Source organism: Pleurodeles waltl, chromosome 5, assembly GCF_031143425.1.
Source record: "Pleurodeles waltl isolate 20211129_DDA chromosome 5, aPleWal1.hap1.20221129, whole genome shotgun sequence".
NCBI lineage: Eukaryota > Metazoa > Chordata > Amphibia > Caudata > Salamandridae > Pleurodeles > Pleurodeles waltl.
Window position 1 is genome coordinate 1775196762 of NC_090444.1, and position 25268 is coordinate 1775222029.

General features: G+C 47.8%; 1 protein-coding gene across 3 annotated transcripts in view; it reads right to left on the bottom strand.

Annotated features, from left to right (window-relative positions):
- The window catches only part of BABAM2 (BRISC and BRCA1 A complex member 2), a 795977-nt gene that overhangs the window by 49250 nt on the left and 721459 nt on the right, over window positions 1-25268 (bottom strand). The gene's annotated exons all lie outside the window — the stretch shown is intronic.

Genomic DNA, 25268 nt, shown 5'->3' on the forward strand with positions numbered 1-25268 from the left:
GGAAGGGATTCCCTGTCACTGATAGTGCCTACCGCCATGGTTTTCGTAGCGATAAGGAAGCCACGGAAACCATGGGGGTAGGCGGGATCATTATCCCGCAGGCGGTACAGTGACAACTGCTGGGTTGGAGATTGATATCTCCAGCTCGGCAGCTGTTACCGCCGTGGTGGTCAGTGTGGTACATTGGCAGTTTGGCTTCAGCAAAACCGCCAATGTCATAATATGGTGGAAGGTACCGCCAGCCTGCTGACAGTACTTTCCACCATATTACCGCTGACCGCCAGGGTCATAATGAGGGGCTATGTGTCCAATACTATTGGAAACCCACAGGTCAGAAGAGGAACCCACTGTGACGGTAGCCATAGAAGGTCGCATCTATCACTTTTTAATTGACACTGGGGCCCCCAAATCTTGCATAAAGGAAGTAACACTACCACTTTTATGCAACTCAATGGACACACAAGGGTTTTCTGGGGCTATCAGACGGGTTCCTTTCACGAGACCAGTAAACATGACTGTGTGTGACACACAAATTGAGAGGCATTTGTTGTATTCAGCAGAGGCACCCAATAACCTTCTTGGAAGAGATCTAATGAGTAAATTGAATATGACCATCTTGTTTCTGGAAGATGGATCAATGGTGTGTTCCCGGTGTCACTCAAGGCAGGATACTGTCCCTTATAGCTCATGATGAACTAAGACAGCAGGTCAGAGCAGTACCAGTTGATACGGAGGCCTTTTTGCATGGCATATAAGTTATGATAGCACACACACCAGCACTGCAAGGAAAGACAGTGCAGTTACCAAAAGAACTTCTGTTTAGACCTTGCAATCCCGTGAACCCAATAACAGAGAGAGAGATGTTATTAACATATCAGTTCTCGAAATAAGACCAACATATGAGGTGCTCATCGCATTTGACACGAGGCAGGAAAGGTGGGCATCAATAGTGTTCACAGATCATGTGGTCAAATTAAGGGATATGAGATGAGGAATTGTTCGATGGTCACCGTCTGATTGGAACCATCGTGTTTGAAATGGATACCGCCATTAGAGTGCAGCTGCAATCTAGGACAGTGCCAAAACATGCACAAGATGCCACAATGAGAGAGAGATTTGGCAAAGGTACCGGAAGTGCTATGGACAAAGGGGGCCACGTGACGTGGGACTGATTAAAGGAGCTGAGCCTGTGAAAATGTTATTGAAACCTGGAGCTATATTGTCCACGATATGTCAGTACCCCTTGTCCAAAAAAGCCGAAGAAGGTATCTTACCTACAATTCGGGCATTACTTGAGCAGGGAGTGATATATGAAAGATTGACACCATGTAATACACCGATTTTTTCCGATAAAAAAGGCCAAAGGAGGAACGTGGAGAATGATTCAGGATTTGCGCTCTCTGAACAATATAGTCATTCCAGAATCTCCAGTGGTACCCGATCCCTCAGTCAAACTGACAAATATCCCCAAAGATGCCACTTTCTTCTCTGTAATCGATCTGAAAATTGCGTTTTTTAGCATTCCACTACATCCCGATATTCAATATTTGACCAGGTTCAAACTTAAAAATACACAACATTGTCACAGAAGGCTCCTACAAGGCTTTTGCGAGTCCCTGAACATTTTTAATTGGACAGTGAAAAAGACTTAGCGAACATAAAATGCAAGAGTAAGCTTTTACATTATGTGGACGACATTCTAATTTGTAGCGCCACTTAAGACATATGCAAAGATGACACAATTGGCCTCCTCTGTGTGCTTGTAGACCAAGGATACAAAGTTGACAAAAATGAATTACAATATGTGCAGACAGAGGTCCACTATTTGGGACAACTAATATTTAAAGACGGGAGAAAGGTAAGACCTGAAAGAGTAGAAGGCATTAAAACATGCCCAAGCCCACTGCTACCAAACAACTGCAGCATTTTTTAGGACTCTGTAATTACGTGAGGCAGTGGGTCTATGATTATGCCACGTTGACAGCATCACTTCTCACCACATTAGAGTCCCATGCAACTGCAAATAAAATAAATTGGACAAATGAGGGGGAGACAGCGTTCCTGGAGCTAAAGAAAGCAATCATGAATGCTCCAATGTAAGGGACAGCTGACTACAATAAACAATTCTACCTCTTTTGTCACTGTAACAGAATGACGATGACTGCAGTACTGACTCAAAAGACATCTATGAGACACAAGCCAATTGCTGCTACATCCTGTCATGCAAGGTCACTATCCATGTGAGCAAGCCCTGGTTACAGCAGCATTTGCAGTTCAGAAGAGTACCACTGTAGTGATGGGATCACCTTTAGCACTGTATGTAGAGCATACGGTATTTGCTACTTTTAAAAAAAGAGCACTCTTGCAACTCAGAGAGTATCTGGGTACGAAGTGATACTTTCATTACCATCCTTGCAAGATGTCCAATGTCACACAATTGATCCAGCGGCATTCTTTGCAAAGCCCAGTTACTAACGACGAACAAGTGCATGACTGTGCTAATTATGTGCCAGAAGAAGAGAGCAAGGTGGGAAAGGACCCCATTCCTGGGAGCATACTGCTCTTTGTGGATGGATCCTCTTTCATAGATCAGGAAACAGGGATTAGACATTCAGGAGCAGCAGTTGTAAGGGCTGAACAGCAGGGATCATCTAATACCTTACAGATAGTGATTCATATACCAATACCCTCTAATTTTTCAGCACAAGCTGCAGAACTAGTGGCCATTATTGAAACACTGCAGCATGCTGAGGGGTCAGGAGTCACCATCTATTCAGATTCAGCATATGTCACCACCACTGTACATTCTAGCATTCACAAACGGGAAAGAAGGACGTTTCTTAAATCTTACGGGTCCCCTGTGATGCATAGAGATTTACAGGCAAAACTGATACAGGCGTTAACTCTACCATCCAAGGTAGTAGTGATAAAATGTGCGGCACATACAAAAAAGCAAGATCTTATCTACAGGGGCAATGCTTTGCCACACTGGGCAACTAAGGAGGCAGCCAAAACATCTCCAAGTTATATTGAACCAGAAGATCACACACTGAAAATGATGATGAGAAGGCAACAGAATGATACTGAATTACCACCCCGTACACATAAACAGCACAATTACATTTACGTGAGTTGCAAGAGAAGGTACAACCACATGAGAAGAAGCTATGGGAACAGCGAGGGTGCATTCAATCCCCAACAGATTTCATTTATAGGAAGGAAAGTACAGGGAAGCCTATAATGCTACTAGCCTTGTTGTATACAGCGCTGGAGCAACTGCATCTCCCCGCACACACGGCCAAAGAATATCTTCTAGCTACATTGCAGGCAGATTGGTTTATCCCACAATTATCTGAAATGATCACTATGTATATCGTAAAATGTGCAGCATGCCAACAATACAGCCCAAGTCCCACACTAAACGTTATTACATCAACAATTCCCCGCCCAAAAGGACCATTTAAAAATCTGCATTTAGATTTTGTTGACATGATTGATAGATGTAACAACTACAGGTATCTAATCGTAGTAGTCTGTCCTTTCTCAAGGTGGAGTGAGGCAGGACCCTTTGTATATAATGATGCCAAAGCAGCAGCTAACTTTTTGATACAAGAAGTAATACCTAGGTGGGGAATCGTAGAAATGATCCGTTCAGATAACAGAACCCACTGTGTTAATGTCATCTTTCAGCACATCTGCACCTCCCTGGGGATAAAACATACATTGTCATATGTCTATCACCCCCAAAGCAATGGTATAGTGGAACGCCTAAATGGCCTGTTGAAAAATAAAATTAGCAAACTGTGTGCTACACTGCATAAGAACTGGTTCCACTGCCTTCCTCTAGCCTTGTATGCCCTCAGAAATCAACCAGGAAGTGATCATCACTTGACCCCGCATCAGATAGTGACAGGGCGTCCTATGCCGACCCCCTTAACAATAGTAAGACAAAAGACAGATGCTCATAAAACAGCTGAGGTTTTGGGGAATGAAATGAGCTGTCTCAGTTGCTGAAGTCTGCTAAGTTCTTCTCTAAACAGGTGGCATGACAGCAGAAGTGCACCACCGCAGTGCAGCAGACCACTCCAATTCCTGTGGCTCAACAAGTGTACATTTGCAATTTTTTAAGGCGATGGAAAGACAGCAAGTTCCAGTTACCCAGAGCACCCCCACCACAGTGAAAGTGGAAGTGGAAGGTAGGAAACCATGGATCCACTTATCAGACATTCGACTGACCCCTGCTCTGTGTCAAATATCGGCATCGATACAAGGACATCTACAGGAGAGCGAAGAGAAGGAGGAGTGACACTGTTTTCTTTTAAAGAGCGAGCGGAGTACGTTGTTGGCTTTGCCAGCAAACATTTATGGATTACTGTTGTGTTTTCCTGCTTATGTTTTATCGTATTTGCAGACATATCACAAAGGCATCTTTATTCATGTATAGTATCACGTCCAAATATTGTGCGCTTGCAGAGAGAAGCATATAAATATAAGAATGCATCTCATAATATTCATGTAGGCATGCAAAGTACTAATGAGTCTTGCCTGGTATGCTCCTTAACTCCCCATGCCAGTGACTCAGATAGACTACATTCATCTAAAGAAGTACCTCCGAATGTCACAGTGTCTGTTACACCTTTTTCTGTGTAGAATGAGAGCATGGATGCAACCTTCACAGATACAACAGGGAACCTTTTTAGTAAACATCACACAGTATGAGGAAGTGATAGCTGACAAAATGGATATCTTGACCGACCGCAAAGAAATAGAAGTGAAGCTAGAGGCGATGGCTGGAACAGAAGTTCTAAGGTACAAGGGAGATAGGTGGAAGGCTAGAATATTAGAGAAGGGATTCCTAGGGTTATCACAACCTACTCTTTTATGTAAGTACTATTCAGCCTCATCTAGGCCCCATGATTGACAAGAAAGGCCACATCTCAGGGTAAATGGCTCAGTATACGTCCATGGTCAATGGCACCATGGTGCAACGTTTGTGTGCAGAGCGCTCTCCTTATGGAAAGGGAGTAAAAACAACACTAATACACAACAGAATTGTCAGGCTATATGGGATGAGAATGCACAGAGCCTAACCTGAGTAGAAGCAACTTCAACACCAAGATCGGTACGGCTTGTTGTACATACGTGCCAGCTAACGATGCGGACAATGGAACAATAACAGAAGCCATACAGAAATTGCATAATCTATGGAAGAATATGGTGGAAGAAGGGGGTGCCCCCGACGAGTGGTTTCCAGGGTTGTTTTCATGGATCCTGTCCTGGTTACCTGAACTGCTAAAATGACTTCTTCCAATGCTTGTGGTGATCCTTTTGATGTATTGTCTTGTCCAAATGATTGTAGGGTGTTGTAAGTCCAGTAGTCATAAGTTGGGAGGGATGTTTACTAGTAGAGTAGTTAGTAAAGTGTGGAAGGAGAAGCAGAATGCATACACTGAGATAGGTACATTGGACTGGAAAGGTGAGCGAGTAGTTGAAGATTCAACTAGAAGAGGGGAATGTAATAGGCCTCAAGAAAAATAAAGAAGGTCCACTCTGGTCAACACATGGCTTAGAAGGGAAAAGTGCAGAAGTGTACATTGTGCGAGACAAGTACAGGCCCAAAACTGAGAATGGAGAGAGAGGCCAGGTGCAGGGCAAAGGAGTTACAACCGGTCCTCACATACCACCGATAAATTAGGTCACACACACACACACAAGAGCTTGAGCAAGTTTCTGATACACGTGATGGGGGGATGCGTACATCATGACATTCCTAAAAAAACAGACACAGGATGCTTGTGTGCGTCAAGGTTAGTAGAGGGAGGACGACAGGCCGTAAGACTTCAGAGCATGGAAGTGACGTAGGGAGGATACATTGGTAGAGTTCAGAGGGTGAGATCAAAAGACACTGTGTTCGCTAGAGGGTGTATATGTATATCATATTTGCTAAAGCTGCATTTTAGTGACAAGTAGTCAGATGCTTTGTAGAGAATTATTGCTTGTGCTAAGACTGAATAAAGATAACAGTAAATTGCGCTACTGTGCTAATAAGGAATATAATAAGAGAAGTCTCCACTCTAGATCAAGACTATAAAAGATGCTGTTTGTAATAGCTGAGTTGAGTGTGGTTTCAGTTACAGAACTGAGCTGTGCTCCCGGCTGTATTTTTATTTAGATAAACATATACTATATTGCCATCTGATTTGTGTCACTTCTTTATTCCTTGAAATTGAACAACAATACTCATATAACTGTCTGGCAAAAGCTGTGCTGTTAAGTCAGACTATAAAAAGGTATCAATGTCTTTCCTATGGATCATTATACAAATTCTGCATGTGAGGGTCAACAGAGGAGCTTATGGAGGCAACTATGCTGTTCCTCTGTACTGGGCTGACTTGGAGCACTCCATAAAATAAATAATATAAAATGTGTCTGTTCTTTGATTATGTTACTAAGGAGGTGACTAAAAACCAGACTAGAGTGCTACCCAGGCTAATTCTAAGGGAATATGAGTAATGCAAGCATCACTTTTTCTTTGTTAAATTTGCTCCCTGATTGAAAGAGTACGCACCCTCACGAACGCTGGCACGAAACTAATCTGGCCTTTCTTGTGTTCCTGCCAGGTATTGCCTACCAGTTCAGGCTCTGTCCAAGAGTGATTGGCAAACAGCAGCCCCACGTTTCTGTAATGGTGCAAGTTCAAACATCTACATCCATCACTTCATCACAAATGTGTCCAGGCACTGCTTGTAATCACTATCCACAGAATGTTGTCCTGCATTTTAGGTTGGAGGTACCTCTGGATGAGGTCATCCAAACTTTCCTATGTTTGTCCGTTAAAGAGGGTAAAAATTTGGGACTTTCAGGACAGGGGAGCTCAATTTTTTTAGCAACTGTGACTGAAAGCCCTGCCCGTTTGGCCCCTCATTTTGTGACCCCAAAAAATGCATACATTTATGTTCTATCTAAATTTGAGTTATTTTTCTACCATAGAGGTTATATGGACTAGAATGGTAAGAGTGCAGTCTTCAGAGGACTGAATTTAGATTAACTTGTAAACTTATTTGAATACGTTTAAAACTGTCCCTGCAGTACTTGGTGATTGCAACATAACTGCCACACCTGAGAATGAGCAAAGACCGACAGAGAACAAAGAGGAGGAACATTCCTGCATTCTTCACAAGTTTCTGTAATTCAGCGTGTCGGGTTAAGACAGCCGCTCTATCCTTATTTAACCTTTGCTGTTCTGTGATGGTGACCTTATGTGTACATTAGGGGAGATACTGAAGGTAAGTAAAATTTAAAAAACTCACGGACAACCTTTGTTCAAATACCTTCTGCTTGGTAAGAGAAGAAGAGGCAAGCGAAAGGCAAGCAAATCTGCAGCATGTCCTTTAAAAACATTTTACAGAAAGGAGATGCCTCCTGTCAAAACCTTAACAGCTGAATACTCCACAGAACGCTTTTAGTTTCACGATTTGTTGTTGTCTGTTGCAGAAAGTTCATCTGAGCAGTACTTTGATAGACACCTTGTTATGTCAACCGGTGGAAGAAGTCTTTCTTTGATTGAGGCAAAATCTTACAATGCCTTATATTATGTATCAAATCTTTATCCTGCCCCACTCAATTTGTTTTTAAAGCATAATGCTTTCCTTTCTGTAGTCAGTCATGTTTGTTTTTAACCTTTGTAGAGTGCACTGGTTTAGTGCCAAGACACCCATGGGTATTAGTGTGCTTCAGAAAGTAGACCATTCATCCATTTGATAGCTCTCAGTCTACCTGCCAGCTATTCACGGTGCCTTCCACATGAACCTGGGATTTTGCTAGAGACCCAAAACTGAATCACCCTAACGACTTGTAGGGCGTAGCACTGATGACATTATGGCCCTCATTACAATAATGGTGGTAAATGCCACTTACCGCCGTGCTGACAGCCGCCAACATACCGTGACCGCAGCAGTTTACTGCTACAGGTATTATGACCCCACAGCATCATGACCCACGAATCACCGCAGCAGACATTCAACCGCGGTAAACCATTGGCGGTACACATCGCCGCGCTCAAAATACACAAAACCTAACAAAACTACACCACAATGGACAATTCAAACTACACACACCTGACACACAAACACACACCACACCACTATAAAACATACACCCACAATACCCACAAACCCTTACAACAACCAAAAATATTGCCAAGTGAGAGAGAGACAAGCTAGGAACACCCACTGAATCTGAGCCACAAAACACCATCACCCATACACAATCCACGCACCTCACATCACACCCCCAACACATCACCCCACACACGTTCACACATACCACTCACACTACACCCATGGCACCACAAAGACACCCCAGGTTCTCAGAGGAGGAGCTAAGGGTCATGGTGGAGGAAATTATCCGGGTAGAGCCACAGCTATTCGGATCACAGGTGCAGCAGACGCCCATTGCTAGGAAGATGGAGCTATGGCGGAGAGTCGTGGACAGGGTCAATGCCGTGGGACAGCACCCAAGAACAAGAGATGACATTAGGAAGAGCTGGAACGACCTACCGGGGAGGGTGTGTTTCGTGGTAGCAAGACACCAGGTAGCTGTACAGAGGACTGGCAGTGGACCCCCACTTCCTCCCCCACAACTAACAACATGAAAGGAGCAAGTCTTGGCGATCATGCATCCTGAGGTCCTTACAGGAGGACTGGACTCCGGTAAGTCAATCTTTACTACTTTATCCCCCACCCTACCTGCATGTCATCACAAACAACAACCCCTACCCTCACCCCCATCACCCCACCACCTCACATATACCCCACCGTCACAACCCACCCACCCCAATACCATGCCCTGCACGCAACACCAATGCATGGACCCCATCACAGACCTGCATTGACACCCATCACCACAGCATGTACACTAGTGACAATCACTTTGCCATACCAAGCACAACTCACACAAGCCAACGCTGCTTAGACAATAACAACCACAGAGGGAAACATATCCATGCACAAGATGACACACGCAGATACATTAACACTGAATTTACATCCCCACAGGACCCCCACTCAACGTCACCGGAGAGGAGGTGCCAGCCACATCCAGCCCCCTCCCCTCCCAAAGAGGCCCACAGTGATGACAGCAGCTCTGCACGCCTGGATCACGATGACCAACCTGGCTCATTAGGGACCTCTTGACAGTCGGTGACCCAGCCACAGTCCCTAACCACCACAGAGCCTCCCCCCTCAGGAAACACCAGCACAGCACACACCCAGCGGGCCCATCCCTCTGTCCCCAGGACACGTCAATCAACAGTGTGTCCACCACTACAGGGACCCCAGGCAACCCCACAAACACAGGACGATCAGGGACCTGGGGTCAGTGGGCACACAGTTCAGGGGACAGAGGCACAGGACAACAGGGAAGCTGGGAGGACAGGCCCAGGGAACCAACTCTCCACGAAGCACTCACCAACATCCTGGGAGCATACCACCATTCTCAGGAGACCACAGGCCAGATACTGTACAAGTTGCAGGAGACCCAGCGGCTGCAGAAGGAACAGGACCTGGGGATCAGGGAGGACCAGAAAGACAGCCACACCACCCTTGTCACCACTGCAGGGGTGCTGGCAGACATGGTCAACACCATGAGGAAGGCAGTGGCACACCAACGGGCCCCTGACACTAGCCACACCGGAGAACAGCCCTCCACCTCCGCAGATGCTAGTGGACCCCACCCCCTGCAGAAAGAGAACCACCCCGCAAACGGTCCCTGCGATCCAGGCAGAAGCCAGAGAACAATGCCAAGAACCCCGCCAGGGAATAAGACTCTCCTGATTGTCGACCTTGTGTCACACTGTCCACCTTGAACTAGCATTGCTCCATTTCCTATGCCCCTTTGGACAATGCACCTGTGATACAAATAGAATGGACTCTACCATGGACTTTCCTCCATCAGCAACCCTGCCCATTGCAATACCCCCTACACCTATTAGCACATTAATAAACACCCTTTGAACAAATTCAAGTATGGAGTCTGTGAATTCTATGACAAATGTATTAGTTTCACAAACTGTAAACATTGCATTTCAAATGTACTGTAATATTAACATAGGTATGACCTGTAGTGGGCAGCAGTAAACACACCAGGAGCCAGAGTGGGGCACAGAGATCTGAAAATAGAGATGCCAAAAGGTACAGTAAGTGGCCATAGAAATAGGGAAATCAGGCTGCCATGTTCAATGTTAAACACAATACTGCAATGGAAGGTGAAGTTACAGTGTCTTACCTGTGTGTCACTGGAAGTACTGTTGAATGGGTGTACTTCTGTTATCTACATCTTCTTCCTCTGCCTCCTCTTCGTCACTGTCCACAGGCTCCACCGCTGCCACATTACCATCTCCAGGCTCATCCTCCTGCAGAAAAGGCACCTGGTGTCTCAAGGCCAGGTTGTGCAACATGCAACGATGATCTGGCACACCTTCTTGGGTGAGTAGTACCAGATCCGGTGTCAGATGGAGGCACCGGAATCTGCTTTCCAGGAGGCCAAAGGTTCTCTCAATGATCCTCCTTGTTCGCCCATGTGCCTCATTGTAACGTTCCTCTGCCCTTGTCCTGGCATTCCTCACTGGGGTCAGTAGCCATGAGAGGTTGGGATAACCAGAGTCACCTGCAAATATTCGAGGGATACCTGTTAGCCACACACTCACCCTTAGGGCCAAACCCACACCCATGTACCTACATCAACTGGGTGGGCACCATGGGCTCACCTACTAGCCACACCTGGTGCCTCTGGAGTTGCGACATCACATATGGAATGCTGCTATTCCTCAAGATAAAGGCATCATGCACAGAGCCAGAATACTTGGCATTGACATGGGAGATGTACTGGTCCGCCAAACACACCATCTGCATATTCTGAGAGTGAAAGCTTTTTCTATTTCTGAACACTTGTTCATTTCTCCAGGGGGGAGGCATAGGGGGGGTGGAACAAATGAAATATGTGTACCATCAATGGCACCAATGATGTTGGGGATATGTCCCAGGGCATAAAAGTCAGCCTTCACTGTGGCCAAATCCTCCACCTGGGGGAATCTGATGTATCTGCACATGTGTTTCCGCAGGGCAGACAACACTCTGGTCAGCAGGTTTGAGAACATTAGCTGAGACATCCCTGATGTCATGGCCACTGTCGCTTGGAAGGAACCACTTGCCACTGACAGGACCTGCACTAGAGGGGGGATACCTGTGGGGTGGCGGATAGCTGAAATCAGGTCTGGCTCCAATTGGGCACCCATTTCTTGATTTGTGGCCCTATCAAGTCTGTAGGTCAGGATAATGTGCCTGTCCTACATTGTCACCAGGTCCACCAGGGGTGTGTACATGAGGGGATGTCTCCATCTCCTATTCATCCTCAGAGGTTGAACTCTAGGGTGAAAAACGGTGAGCTGAGGGTCATATTCACACATATGTCAAAATTAATATGCATTTCTTCCTTTACAGAAACAGTATGTGAACTAAGTCAGTTGATGTGTCAATGTCTGCTGTGATGCAGTTAGGTGCCATGGCCTGTGCCCCCCTGAAATGGCGGCTGCCTGACCTGTGAGGAGAGACAAGTGGAAATTAGGTAATTCCGTTGGCGTTGTGCGCTGTTGTGGTCGGCGGTCGATGACCGCCGACCAACATCAATTTGGTTATTGTTGGGCCCTATGGGTTCCAGGAGCCAATGGCGATGTACGCCAGTGGTGACGGTACGCATGACCATGAATGTATGGATTGCTGTGTGTGTAAGCCCCGTGTGGGGGGGGGGGAGGTCTGAGGGGTCCTGGGCAGAGTGCTGCATGTATGGTGGGGAATGTATGTGCATAAGGGGATGAGAGGGATATGGTGGGCCATGAGTATGACAGTCCAGACGGTATGACTAATCCCTTTTCTGCTGTATTTTTCCTGCAGGTCAGCGCCCATCAGAAAAAGGGTATTTGGCGTGCCATCGCCAAGGAGGTGCGGACCCTGGGGGTCTTTGACAGGCAGAGCACCCACTGCCGCAAACGGTGGGAGGACCTGCGCCGCTGGGCAAGGAAGATGGCGGAGGCCCAGCTGGGGCTGGCCTCCCAACGAGGAAGGGGTGCCCGTCGTACCCTGACCCCCCTGATGTTCCGCATCCTGGCGGTGGCCTATCTGGAGTTGGAGGGGCACTTGAAGGGGCATCACAGCAGCCACAAGGGGGTGGGTACAGATTCAGAATCATGACTTTACACGCGTTAAGGTTTTACGTGGGTGGGGGATGTGGGCTGTGGGTGCCCCTAGGCCAGGGCGAACATGGCAGGGTATGTTCAATGATGGGCAAGATCAGATGCACTCCAACACCAATAGTGTTAGTGGGCATCTACTACTGGGCAGGGTCCTGTGGATTTCAGGTGTGCATACTAATGGTGTTAGGCATTGTACCCCATGGACTGGAGACTAGCAGTGTAAGTGGTAGTGCACGGCCTAGTGCATGGGGCTGTTCCCTCTGTGTTGTGTACGCCAACTGTAGTGTTGTTGCTGGCACTGACCAAGTGTATCCTCTGTCGATCCCCCCCTTTTTGTTTTGTCAACCTGTCCTTGTGTGCATTAGCATCAACTGGCGGAGGAGCAGAGGCACCGGCGACGGAGGGAGCTGCATCCCACATGGGCCTGTAGGCTGAATCCACTGACGGTGAGGGCCCCAGTGGGACGGAGGGTGAGGGGACCACCACGACAGACACAGGAGGGGACACTACCAACAGCGACTCCTCCTCCGATGGAAGCTCCCTGGCGGTGGCGAACACCTCTGTGCCCACCCCAACAACAGGTACAGCTGCCACCCCCGTACCAGCACCGCCCTCCCAGCAGCCCCTCAGTGAGTTTCCCATGCCCGCTCACCCAGGAGGATGGGCATCTCCTTCGCCCCAGGCACCTCAGGCCCTGCCCCAGTCACCCATGTTGCCCTCAGTGAGGAGGCTATTGACCTCCTGAGATCCCTCTCTGTTGGGCAGTCAACCATTCTGAATGCCATCCAGGGTGCAGCAGGGCATTTGCAACAAACAAATGCATACCTGGAGGGCATTCACTCTGGCGTGGCGGCCAAACAGAGAGCATTCCAGGCTCTGGCCAACTCACTGATGGCAGCCATTGTCCCTGTCTCCAGCCTCCCCCCCACCAACTTCCTCTACCCAGTCCCAATCCCCTCAACCCCAGCCTATCCCAAGCACACCTTCAGGTCAGCAATCACCCAAATCAAAACACAGAAGTATTTCAGGCAAACACAAGCACCACACTTCATCACACAGGCACTCACACAAGCACCATACCCATGCAGACACAGCAGCATCCACTGCCTCCATTCTGTCCCTCTCCTCCTTCACCCCACTCCCAGTAGCGTCTCCACTCACACCTGCATGCACTACATCCTCATCCACTACCTCCATCACCAGCACGCCTATCACTACACGTCCCTCACTGGCAGTCATCACCCCCACATCCAGGCACACGTTCCCCCTGTGTCCTCTCCCACTGTGTCTGTGACCCCTCCTCCCAAAGTACACAAACGTAAGCACACACACACACCCAACAGCCATCCACCTCACAACAGCATCCAGCCCATGCACCTGCACCCACACACAGCAGACTGACACCACCTACAACCACTCCCTCTTCCTCCACTCCCAAACCTTCACCCTCTTCCCACCTCAGTGTCCTTAAAAGCTTTTCCTCTCCACCCTTGACCTATTCCCTACCCCTCCCCCCCGTTGTTCACCTCGGGCCAGGGTGGCCAGAACCCAGCCCAGCACCTCAGCCACCCAGTCCACAGCCACTGTGGTTTCTGCAGCTGTGAGAGGCTCCAAGGAGGCACCCGTCACCTGCCAAGGCCAAGAAGGGTCTGCCAGCAGCCAGCAAGGGGAAGGAGGCAGAACCAGCCAGCAAGGGCAAGTCAAAGACTCCAGCTGGCAGAAGCAAGGAGGCACCACCATCTGCCAAGGGCAGGAAGGGGCACAGAACACCAACCATGGCACTTCAGCCGTCCGAGGCTGCAGGTGAAGGCCTGGAGGCTACCACCACCACTGCCTGCACCGCGGCCAGCACCGCCACCTGCACCGCGGCCAGCACCGCCACCTGCCCCACTGCCAGCAGCAGCAGCCCCAGTGGGCAGCCGTCTCCCAGTGGGCAGCCTTCCGAGGCTGCAGGTGAAGGCCTGGAGGTTACCACCACCACTGCCTGCACCGTCACCTGCACCACGGGCAGCACCGCCACCTGCACCCCGGCCATCACCGCTACCTGCCCCGCGCCAACACCGCCACCTGCCCCGCCGCTAGCAGTCCCACTGCCAGCAGCAGCAGCCCCAGTGGGCAGCCGTCCGAGGCTGCAGGTGAAGGCCTGGAGGCCACCACCACCACTGCCTGCACCGCCACCTGCAGCGCAACTGGCATCCCCTGAGCAGCCGTCACCGCCGCAGAGCAGTGGGTAGTGGTGACTACATGGGCTGCAGTGCGTCCTGGTCCCTGCAACACCTGTCGGTGTGACACCCAGGTGAGAGACTGTGACCTTGCCCCATCCAGGATGAGGCACACTGGACACAAGGCCCACTCCAGAACCAGTGGAAGAAGGCATCCACTCAGCCCCTCGTTGCCAGGATGAAGCACACTGGGCACAAGGCCCCCTCCAGAACCAGTGGAAGAAGGCATCCACTCAGCCCCTCCTTGCCAGGATGAAGCACACTGGGCACCAGGCCCCCTCCAGATCCAGTGGAAGAAGTCATCCACTTGAGAGACTGTGGCTCTGCACTCCCCAGGACCAAGCTGTGGGCAAACCACCCACTTGAGAGACAGTGGCTGTGCACTAACCAGGACCAAGCAGTGGGCAAACCACCCACTAGAGAGACTGTGGCTTTGCACTCCCCAGGACCAAGCAGTGGGCATGGAGCCCCCTCCAGGCCAGTGGTCTTGTACTATCTTCCGTCTGAGGTGACCCCCACCTCCCATCCCCCTGAGGTGCCTGTGTTTTTTCGACTTGATGCCCCTGCAGTGTTCTCTCCATATTGAGGCAGGAGTCAAGTGTCGCCTTGGCCTATGTGTTATGGCCCCATGGGCCACAGACATTTTGCCATTGTCCCTCCTTTTGTATATATTGTACATACTTATATTACGCTCCTTTTACTCCATTCCTTTTGTCCTAGCGTATTCCTGAGGGTTACGGGGTGTATATGTAATGTTGTTGCATGTGTTTGTGTGTATAGTGTTGGGGGTGAGGATAGGGGTGTTGTGTGTGTCACTCTCTTTTTCATCCCCCCCTCCCCTGTGTGCTAGGTGCAGTACCCACTGTGGTCGTCTTCGCCGGCGTACATGTTTCTGGTGTATGAGAAGGTACACCAGCATGGGGAAGATATGCAGTTCGGGCTCCACGGCGTTGTGGTTCTTCCTTGAGTTTCAAGAGGTGAGTTGTTTCCCTTCAGTGTTCTGTTTCCGCCATGCTTTTGATGGCGTTGGTACCGCCCTGGAAAAGCTTGCAGATAGGCGTGTTGTAATGCAGTGGGCGGTACATTGTCTTCCACCTGGCTGTTGGCGGTTACCGCCGTGGTGTTTGTTGCTACCGCCGTGACGGCCGGAGTGTGTTAAAGTGGTTGTCTGTGTTGGCGGTTTCGGCCGCGGTCATGATTCCATTTTTTTTTACCGCCGGCCTGTTGACAGTATTACCGCCGCTTTATCACTGACCACCAGGGTTGGAATGAGGGCCTATGTGTTTTCAGACAGAAGGGACATGCCCTTTGTGTGGAGTAAAAAAAACACAAATTGAACCTATTAAAAAGCACATATGTGTAAGTAAATGCGGCTTTCTTGGCTGATTTAACATTTCTTAGGGTAGAAACAAAGCCCTGCTACTACCAGCCAGCTAAGATGACTTTCCTGTTTGTAACAAAAAGAAGCAACATTTAAAAGAAAAAAAATAACGTAGAACAATAAATAGGAAACTTCGACCCCATTCCCTGCATACCACCCTCTTTTGCATTATTTATGCCCCATACTCCCTGACATTTTTCTACTCAATCGTCGTGTGTTTAATAAGATGTCCCTGGGCTTTCTATGCCTGAAAATCAGCAGGTAGCAGAAAGTCCAACGAGAGTGACGAAAGAGGAGCCATTTTTGTGGCAGGTGGGGTCATGAAGTTAATCACTGGTTGACGCTTGTCTCGGTGGAAGGTCCTTGCAGAAGCCCGGAAGGTCTGGTTGCTGGTAATGAAGGGCTGTCTGCACTAGATGGATGTAGGTGATGGGCACAGAAATACTTTCAGGACGACGGGGACATCTTATGGACAAAGTTATGCCAGTCAGGCTCAAACTATGGCCCTGAGAAAGAAAGGAAAGGAATAAAGAAGAAGGAAAATAAAGATAGAAAACCAGTGACAAATAAAGCAGGGATGAAAATAACCTGCTAGAGTGAGGTAGATGGACAGGAAATGTAAGATGGCGGAAGAAAGAGGAACATGGTAGAATCAAAACTAGGCACCTGGGATTCGAAGGCTGCCCTTTAGCTGGTCCTGCGGTAGGCTTCTAAGATTAAAAGGGCACCTGTATTCACATTTTTCATAAATCAACGACTGGGTGCTGGGAAACTTTGATAAAGACAAGTCTCTCAAGTGTTTTGGAGAACTTGAGAAAGAGGAATAGTGCCTGGAATAGCTTTTTTGCTTGATACAGAGGAAACAAGTGTTGATAAACTGCAAGACAGTTGGAAGAATTTGAACAAGGAGAAAGTTTTAAGGATGTGAGTCTGTTTGTACGAGCTTGGCTGACTACAAGTGTTGAGGTGGAAAAATCTGCTAAATGAGGGAAAGATGATGAATGAGCTTTCAGTGATGGGTGAGGAGGAGGGTAGGTTATACCCTGGTCATTCAGATTTATGTATGCTTGTAGTGTTTGTACAGCGGTAATTCAGCAAAAAGGCAGCCGAGCGCTGTACAACGTCAAAGGCAACCATAGAGTCAACCAATGATATGAGAGGTAGCTAGGGTGTGAAAGCAGTAACGCACTGTTACTGCACTGTCACACAGTACTCATTAAAGAGGTTGATCCTGAACTCTTTCCTAAACTGAAGCAGCATTGGGGCAGGCCTGATGGATGTCGGGATGCTATTTCAGAACCTGGGTGCACTGATGAAAAAGGCCTGCTGGCAATTACACTGAATGAAGGGGGACCTTGTTTGCAAGGCTGCGATGGGAGAGGTACCTGGCACAAATAAGTTATTCAAACAGTTCACCCCAGTTTCTCCCTGATGCGAGCTGTGAATGAGTTCCTACAAGGCCAAAGCAATCTGAGCCCTAAAAGTAATCTATTTTCTGTGGGGAATCCCTGGCTCATCCTCTGTAGCATGGCTCAAGGAGCAACACTTTCTTCAGATAAATACCCCTGGTACAGGTGAACAATTAAACAATATCAATCAATCAAGGATTTATAAAGTGCGACAATTCGTCTGTGAGCGTCTCAATGCGCTGAAAAAGCAAGGAGAAGATAGGAGCAACAGCAATGCAGCAGCATGGGGGGAGCTGGGCCTGGGACCTGCTCAATAAGCGCCGCGGCCTTGGGAGAAGGAAGGGGTGCTGGGAGGTGCTGGGTGGGGCTAGGCAGGAGGTGGGAAATAAGGGGTGGCAAGGGAAAAGCAAGGACAAAGTAGTGAAAACAAGGGGAAAGCAAGGAGAAGGCACACAAAATAAACATGAAAAGGCAAAGAGAAAGCGCACAGAAAATGAGGGAACAAGCAAGGAGAATGAAGTGATAATAAGGGAGAAGCAAGGAGAAGGCACACAAAAATGGGGGGAAGCAAGTGAAAACAGTAAAAATGAGAGAAAAGCAATGAGAAGGCATGCAAAAAACTGGGGGGAAACAAGGAGAAAGCCGTGAGAATAAGGGAGAAGCAAGGAGAAGGCACACAAAAAATGGGGGAAAAGCAAGAAGGACACAGGAGCAAGAGTGATGCAGCAGTACAGGGAGTTCTGGTCCTGGGACCTGCAAAAACAGCAATATAGTCAGCAAAACATGGAATGCGAAACATCCTAACCAGGTTGGTAAAAAAAAAAAAAAAAAGAATAACATGTAAAAAGCCACAAAACTGAAGGAAATCAGACATAAACATGAAAAACAAAAATAAAAATGTAGGGGGGGTATTCTGGGATGTCCTTTTCGATTCTAGTGGTCATTCCGTTTCTCAAAGGATTTCCTGAGTCTGGGTAACTCCCAGACTAATAATGGTAGCTACAGGTAACAAAAAAAAGCCTAAACACTTCGCTTTTTGGGGGGATTGGGCCTGTGCTGGCAAGCAATGAGCCATAGAACACCTGTTGCTGTTGAAGATTGAGCTCTTTTTGTTTAACTTTTCATGAGCAGTGATGTGCAGAAGCACCGCTGCCTTTAAAGCTCCTGATAATTCCCTGAGGTTTGTTGTGATTTTCCATCATATACATAATTCCCAAGGTTTGTTTTGTCATTGTTTTCTGTTGATGAACTTTTCAGTGAGGTCACAGGCAGTGCATCTCTGTACATTAGTCGAGTGTGTCAATTTTGATGTTTGTGCAATTTCATAAATTTGCAATGCACTCCTTACTTTTGATACACTTTTGATTACTCTGATTTTTATAATCTGATTACATGCCTTTTTCAGTTTGACATGTCTCTGACATTTAAGTACTCTACATTTGGGCGTAGGACTATCAATTTTTAAAAGCTTAAAATACCTTTCTCCTTCTAAACGATCTGGCCTTCACACACATGAAAAGGAAACTTAAAACCCACTCAATTTGCTACCTAAATCTCTATAAGTATACTCAAATGAAAGCATGTGTACGAAAGCATTACTTATGTGGAGGTGATCTAACCTGCTTTCATTTGGGCTCCGCGTCTGTTGCTTTATTTAAAAAGCACACACGCTAAAAAACTGTTTTTGGACACATTGTTGCTTCCCTAGTCACCACATGTCATAAGTGACACAGGAAACCCTGAATTCGATATCATTGTGTTTTAGAAGCTGTACTTACCACGTGAAAAGTTCTAGGAAAGTCAAAAACAAACATACACACACACTTGAAAAACCAGAAATGCAGAAACAATATAGGGAAAAGGGCAGGTACAAAGAAACAGATTAAGTGCAATTTCAGTTTTGAAATAAGTGGCAGCTTTGAGAGGAGCACTGAAGTAGTTTTTGCAAGCACTGCCTGCTCTCCATAACATGAACACATACCCATCAGAAGGCTTGGCTTTTAACATATTGAAAACTCACAATCGGTCCTTTGCTTCTCTGCAAAGACACAGGCATGAGTGGCGGCTTTGTGCTATTTGTGGGGGCACAGCAGTCAGTTTACCAATGATAGAAGCATGACAGCCGGCAAGGCCTGTGTTCTCTGCCTGATGTGCTAGGCATGCTGTGGCTCGGAGGCTTAAACCTATAATAGGCTGATTGAAACTGCAGGGCACACCAGAGATTTGTGGGCGAAGAAGCAGGAATGGCTGACACTCGTTGTGGCACTGGGCAAGCTGACAACTATGTGGGGGTATTTGCGAGAACTGAAAGGTCAGAGTCTGTTTCATGGCACAGAGAAATGAAACACTGGCGAGTGAGGCATTCGGATTTATCCAGAAAAGCATTTCAGAGCCACGGGCTGGATTATGGCAGACACAGCACAAAGACAGTGGCTTTTCAGAGCCTCGGACCAGGTTTAGGATGAACAGAAGCAGGAGGTTTCCATCATGGGTGGTACTTTATCTATCCAACCTCCATTGTGCAGTTGCACTTGGTTGGGAGAGAGCTGGTACAAGTGCAGGGTACTAATGCAGTATGAAAGGACCCCACAAGTAGATTTCACCCTTCAAAGCCTTCTGATGGGTTGCTTTCAAGCAGTGCTTAATTTGTAAATAAAAAGGTGCCGGTGGCAAAAGCTCTCCTCTTAAACGTGGCTGCTGCAAATTTGGGAACACTGAATACTGAGGAGTCGTAATCCCGAAGCCATCCCGGGCCTCTTTAATACATTTACAGCCACTCCCCGCCCCTTCAATTTATCCTGCAGCTTTGTACGTTTTCCCTTTGGGGTTCTTTTTCGTTTTTCCCTTCCTCCGTCTTTCCCATAAGTGTCTTTTACTCGCAGCAAATGCTCGAGACAGAAGAATAAGCCCCGGCCCTCAGCACCGGAAACAATAAGCACAAATTAAGCACTGCTTTGAAGTCTGCCTTAAGGCCTCAAAAGGCACTCGGTCAGCATGGTTAAGCTGCTGTCAGAATCTGAGGCCTTCTGAGGATGGGAATGAGGATTATTGATGGACAGCTGGAGTAGCTGAAGGCAGGTTGAAGGCCTCTAATGTTTAAGGGCCAACCTATAGAGTGTGAAGGACCCTGAATCTCTGAGGGCCTGCTGGTCGAGTCTGAGGGAGAACCAAAGATGAATTAGAAGCCAATGACGGCACACTACGGGTGCCGAAGGGAGGAGCTTTGGCCCTTCCTGGAAGTGCCTGGAGGCCAGTTGACAGTGGGATGAAGGTTTCTGTGGGCTGGCTATGTGTGTCCGAGGGTCTCCATTGGCTACTAGCGTTGTGTATAAACCAGCTGATGGCTTTTTATGATATTATACCTCTGAAGGTCTGTTTGAGGACTTTTTTGAGGACGTGGGGTGAGGCTCCAAGGGCTCACTGGGAGTAGCCAAGGGTAGGGTGGGTTCGTCTGAGGGACAGTCAGAGGAGTCAGGGTTCCAATTTGGATGTGAAGCCGAGAGCTCCTGATTAATGGAGGTGATGTGAAAGAGGGAAGAAACAGGGTAGCAGTCATGCTGACCTGGCTCACAGTTGCTGTATCGTCATATATATTAGACGAAATATGCATTATGAACCAAACCAGTTGGCTTTCCTAAGGGAAGTGCTGACCTTACAGAGACACCTGCAACCTACCTGCTCCTAGTGCAGAACAGCAGCTCAGAGAAAGCGCTGGTAAAATTACACTCACAGTATATATACTATTCCTACTCCTCATCAGTGGCGGCTGGTGACGTTTGTAAGTGGTGGGGTGTAAAAATCTGGAAAACGAGTGCGGTACTCGAGCCCAAGTGGCATAAGAGCGATTTCGGGGGGGAGGGGAGAGGGAGTTCTACCCCAGAGAAAAAGTTTGAAAAAGAGTGGGCAAAAGGTGCACTTTCAAGCATATCTGAGAAAGCAAGAAGGTTAATAAAGCCTCCTAACGTCTCAGTATGTATTTGAGACGCTGTGGTCCAACCGCGACAGTCGCTTAAGTACTGAAGTGTCGTGATGCGATGCAGGCCTTTTGAGTTTGTATCAAAGTGCAGGCTCAGCAGCGGTGTGTAATATTGGTCCCTGGCAACTAAACCAGTCCTGATGCTGCTTTCATGCTGTTTGTGTTAGTGATCAGCATGGCAGCAGCACCCAGACTGGATAGGGCAGGCAGACACAGCGCTCATACCAGGAGGCTGAGTCTGTGTTCCCTCAGCTCACCTGTATAGCGTAGACTGAAAAGAGCTGAAGTACGCATGTCAGGTTGGCCGTGGAAAACAAAAAGGCCAAACTGACATGCGCATTTAGTTTCACCTTTCACTGCGATGGCCATGATGATAATATCATTCACTTTAACTGTAAAAAATATATACGCGATGGCTCACATGCAGAGGGGCAACGCACTGGCGCTCCTATCTACGCACCACCCCTGTTCCTCATCTCTGTCACCTTTTCTCTTTCTTCCCCACCCTCTCTTTTGGTGTGTGACTGCAGCTCCACTCCGTACAAACGCAATTCAAGGTAGTAATATTTGTAGATGAGTTAATGCTATTTTGAGTGTGGTGATGCAAGAAATTAGATACACCTCAAGGAGATCGAATTGAGTTGACAGATGGGTGTACCGTTTGTACACATTTTATCATGGAAAGTAGGCCTTTCACTCTCACAGGAGGCTGAGTCCTACAGAATCCACAATTATGACGCACACAGAGAGGCGAGCATACTGTTGCCGAATACTGTCCCCCTTTTCTTTCTCCCAGCTTTGGAAAGGAAAGCACACCCCACTAGTTTGCCTTAACTATGCCACAGTGTGCTATATATTTGTTGACCTACCTCAAGATTTGCTGTAGTGACACTGGAGATTTTAAGGAGAGCTGGATTTCCTCCAGTAGAGCCGGCCATTTTATGTGGTGTGCTTCTATCTGCAGTCCATTCCCACAAAAAAGATTTATGGGAATTTGCACCCCACGCTAAGTGATATTGTTCTATTAGCTTAATGTCGCTAGTAATGAGCTACCATCTTTAAATTAACCATTCAGTCCTAACATGTTTTGTCCATATGTGCATAAACATATGCTGTTTGTCGTTACATCTGTCCCTGCTCCTTCTGAGCATGACTGCCAGGCATGGGGGGCACCCACAGTCCACCGCCTCCAGACTATCATATGTAATTTGCTCCATCAATATTACAATGCTTGCTACATCCCTGCTCCACACCCTCACCTGCCTCCTGCCCCATTGGTTGTTCTTTCTTAGCTGCAACTGAGCTTTGCCCCTGCAGCAGCTGGCCCCCTGTATGTCTGCTTGTGTGTACTACCTGAGATATTCTAACCCTTACCAGCCACTCATTCCCTAGTTACACAGGAATTGTGTTTTCAGTGTTTGATTTTATTTTCTGACCTTGTAGAGAATTGGATATGGTATAATGTTTTATTAATTGTATTAGCCTTGGAAGACCGAAATATCTATATAGGAGTACACTCTAGCATATGCCGATAAAGGCACTTTAATCGTTTGTGTCGTTTATTTATGAAGTTTTCATTCTTATCAAATAGGACATAACTGTGCAGGCCTGAGAAAGGCAGTATTCATCTCTGTGAATATTAGTTTTGGTTTGATATTTGGCAAATAATGTCCAACTTGTTGCTTTTTCTACTGGACAAGACTCCCATCACTGGGACTAGGGTAACCAGCCCTGCCAAGTACAATGCATTAGGTGTTAGACTAACGCATTTCAGTGCGGTAGTCCGCATCTCTGCACTGAAATGCAATGTCACGCATTATAGCGCCTCCTCAGGTGTCAAGCCGGGAGCACTGCTATAATAAAGCACCATACGAGCTGCAGCGGCAGGGCGAGGTGAGTGCTGCTCCTGGTAGGCATGGGGCTCAGCTGGTGGGGCTCAGCTGGTAGAGCTCAGCTGCGTAGAGAGTGGTGCTACAATGTAAATTTGACTAAGGACATTACGCAGCGATAAAATTGGCGTCAGGAGGACAGGTTGGAGTCAGTGCTCCCAAAGGCTACCCAGAGCTGGATGCACATCATGTGAATTAAAAGGCGGATGCAGCTCCTGTCTCCTGTGGAGCGATTAGCAGGCAGCCCGCTGCACAGTTTCTCTTATAAAGTTTGCTGCACTGGCCTCGTTGTGAGCTTACTGGCTCGCAGCGGAACACAATCGTGGCATTGCAGAGCTCGCTCCTCGCACACCCGTGGTTGCTGTGGTGCTGGCTCGTCACTTCCCTCGAAGTAAATGTGCTGAGAGTCAGGTCAGCAATATGAAGAGGTGCTACCTTTGCAGCTAACAGGTTTCATTACTAGCTGCCTGCGCCCCTGTACTCTGAGTCACACAGTCTGTTTCTGCTCAGCTTTTCAGCTGTGTTACTAGCGCACCAACTAACTCGAGTTTTTTGGGTTGTGGGGAGCAGGGGTGCGACTACTAGTTACTGACTAGCAGTGGCGGCCAGTAAATTTAGGAGGGAGGGGGGCGATGCACACTCACACTCACTCATTCATTCATTTATTTATTCATTCACACACACATGTGTGCACACACATCCATTCGTAGCACTCATTATCAAATATTGCAAACATACACGCACGCCCCAAACATTCATTTGAAAAAACACACACTCTTACCTTCAGCTCTGCCTCCGAGGTCCCAGGAGGGTTGGGACTGCTGCCTTCATCAGCCGATGAGGGGAGGCAGCAGTCCTAACTTCGTCACAGAGAGGGATGGGGTCAGTGAGACTTCTGACCCCACCCCACTCTGTGACGAGGTGTCACTGATTGACACTCACCCTTGGTGCTTCAGGGCTTAAACCTGAAGCGCCCATGTCGGAGTCAATGGGTGACACTTCCCCTCGTCACCTAGGGGGAGGGACTCAAAGCACCTTTTCTGAGCTGAGAAGGTCACGCCCATAGGAGCTGTGACCTCTTCAGCCCAGCAAAGTTCAGCTCGGGCAGCCAGGAGCCTGTGCAAATCGCACATGCTAGCTCATGGCTGCCTGATCTGAAAATGAAGAGTGTATGTCAGGCTGACCTTTGCTCAGCCTGACAGACACTCTTCTTGAGGGGCACAAGGTGGGGGCCGTGGCTGCTGACTAGACTGTGGCTGCGCAATTAGCCTGGTTATAGTGCCACTGGCGGCGCGCTGGATGGACAACGAATAAATTACAGCTGCCTAGCTGTGACCTAAATGAGTGCCTCCGACTCCCCGCTTTACAATGCAGCCGTGCTTACTGCTCATGTAGCCGGCGGCAGTCGAGTGAGTCTGCAAGTCACGCAGAGCTGACTGTAGTTAAATTATGAATGTTTTTCAGACTGCTTTATTTATTTTCCACAATGACTACAGTCCGATTTATAAATGAGTTGATAACAAACTTGTTTGTAATGCTCTTGTCAATCAAACTGCTGTGCGGCGGCTGTCTAACTTGGGTGTCGTCAGGACCGACAGCAATTGTAACTAATTATGAAACTGTGCGGCTCCTTTCATTGGTTGGGCAAACACAGGCGCGCTTGCCGCGATCACTGTCACACTCACCGTCTCATTTCTCACATATAGGCAGCCTGGAATCTATGTTGGGGCCTCCCTCACATCCTGTTGGAGACTCGGCCTGGAGCATCTCGTGGGATGTTCCTCTGCATTATTGATTGCAGAGGGGAGCCAGGGGGCTCAGTCGGTGAAGGGCACTAGGTTATTGCCTTTCCATTTCTGGTGCTTTGCAGAAGTTAACTTAGAGTTTCTCATTGCTCAAATGGGTTTTATTTCTGATATTTATATGTTTCCCTCGTCTGCTTTCCTTGATTTTGCCATTGAGAAAGTGTCACACATATTGTTGAAATGTCACTCAAAATTACACTGAAAGTTTGAAAATGTCACACATAGAAATCTGAACCTCTGGCAGCCACGGGTAACCAATACAAGGCAGGTATCATTTTATAGTTCTCCCACCAAATCTACCATCTTTTCACTTTCATCAGATGAGCCTGACATTCTGTG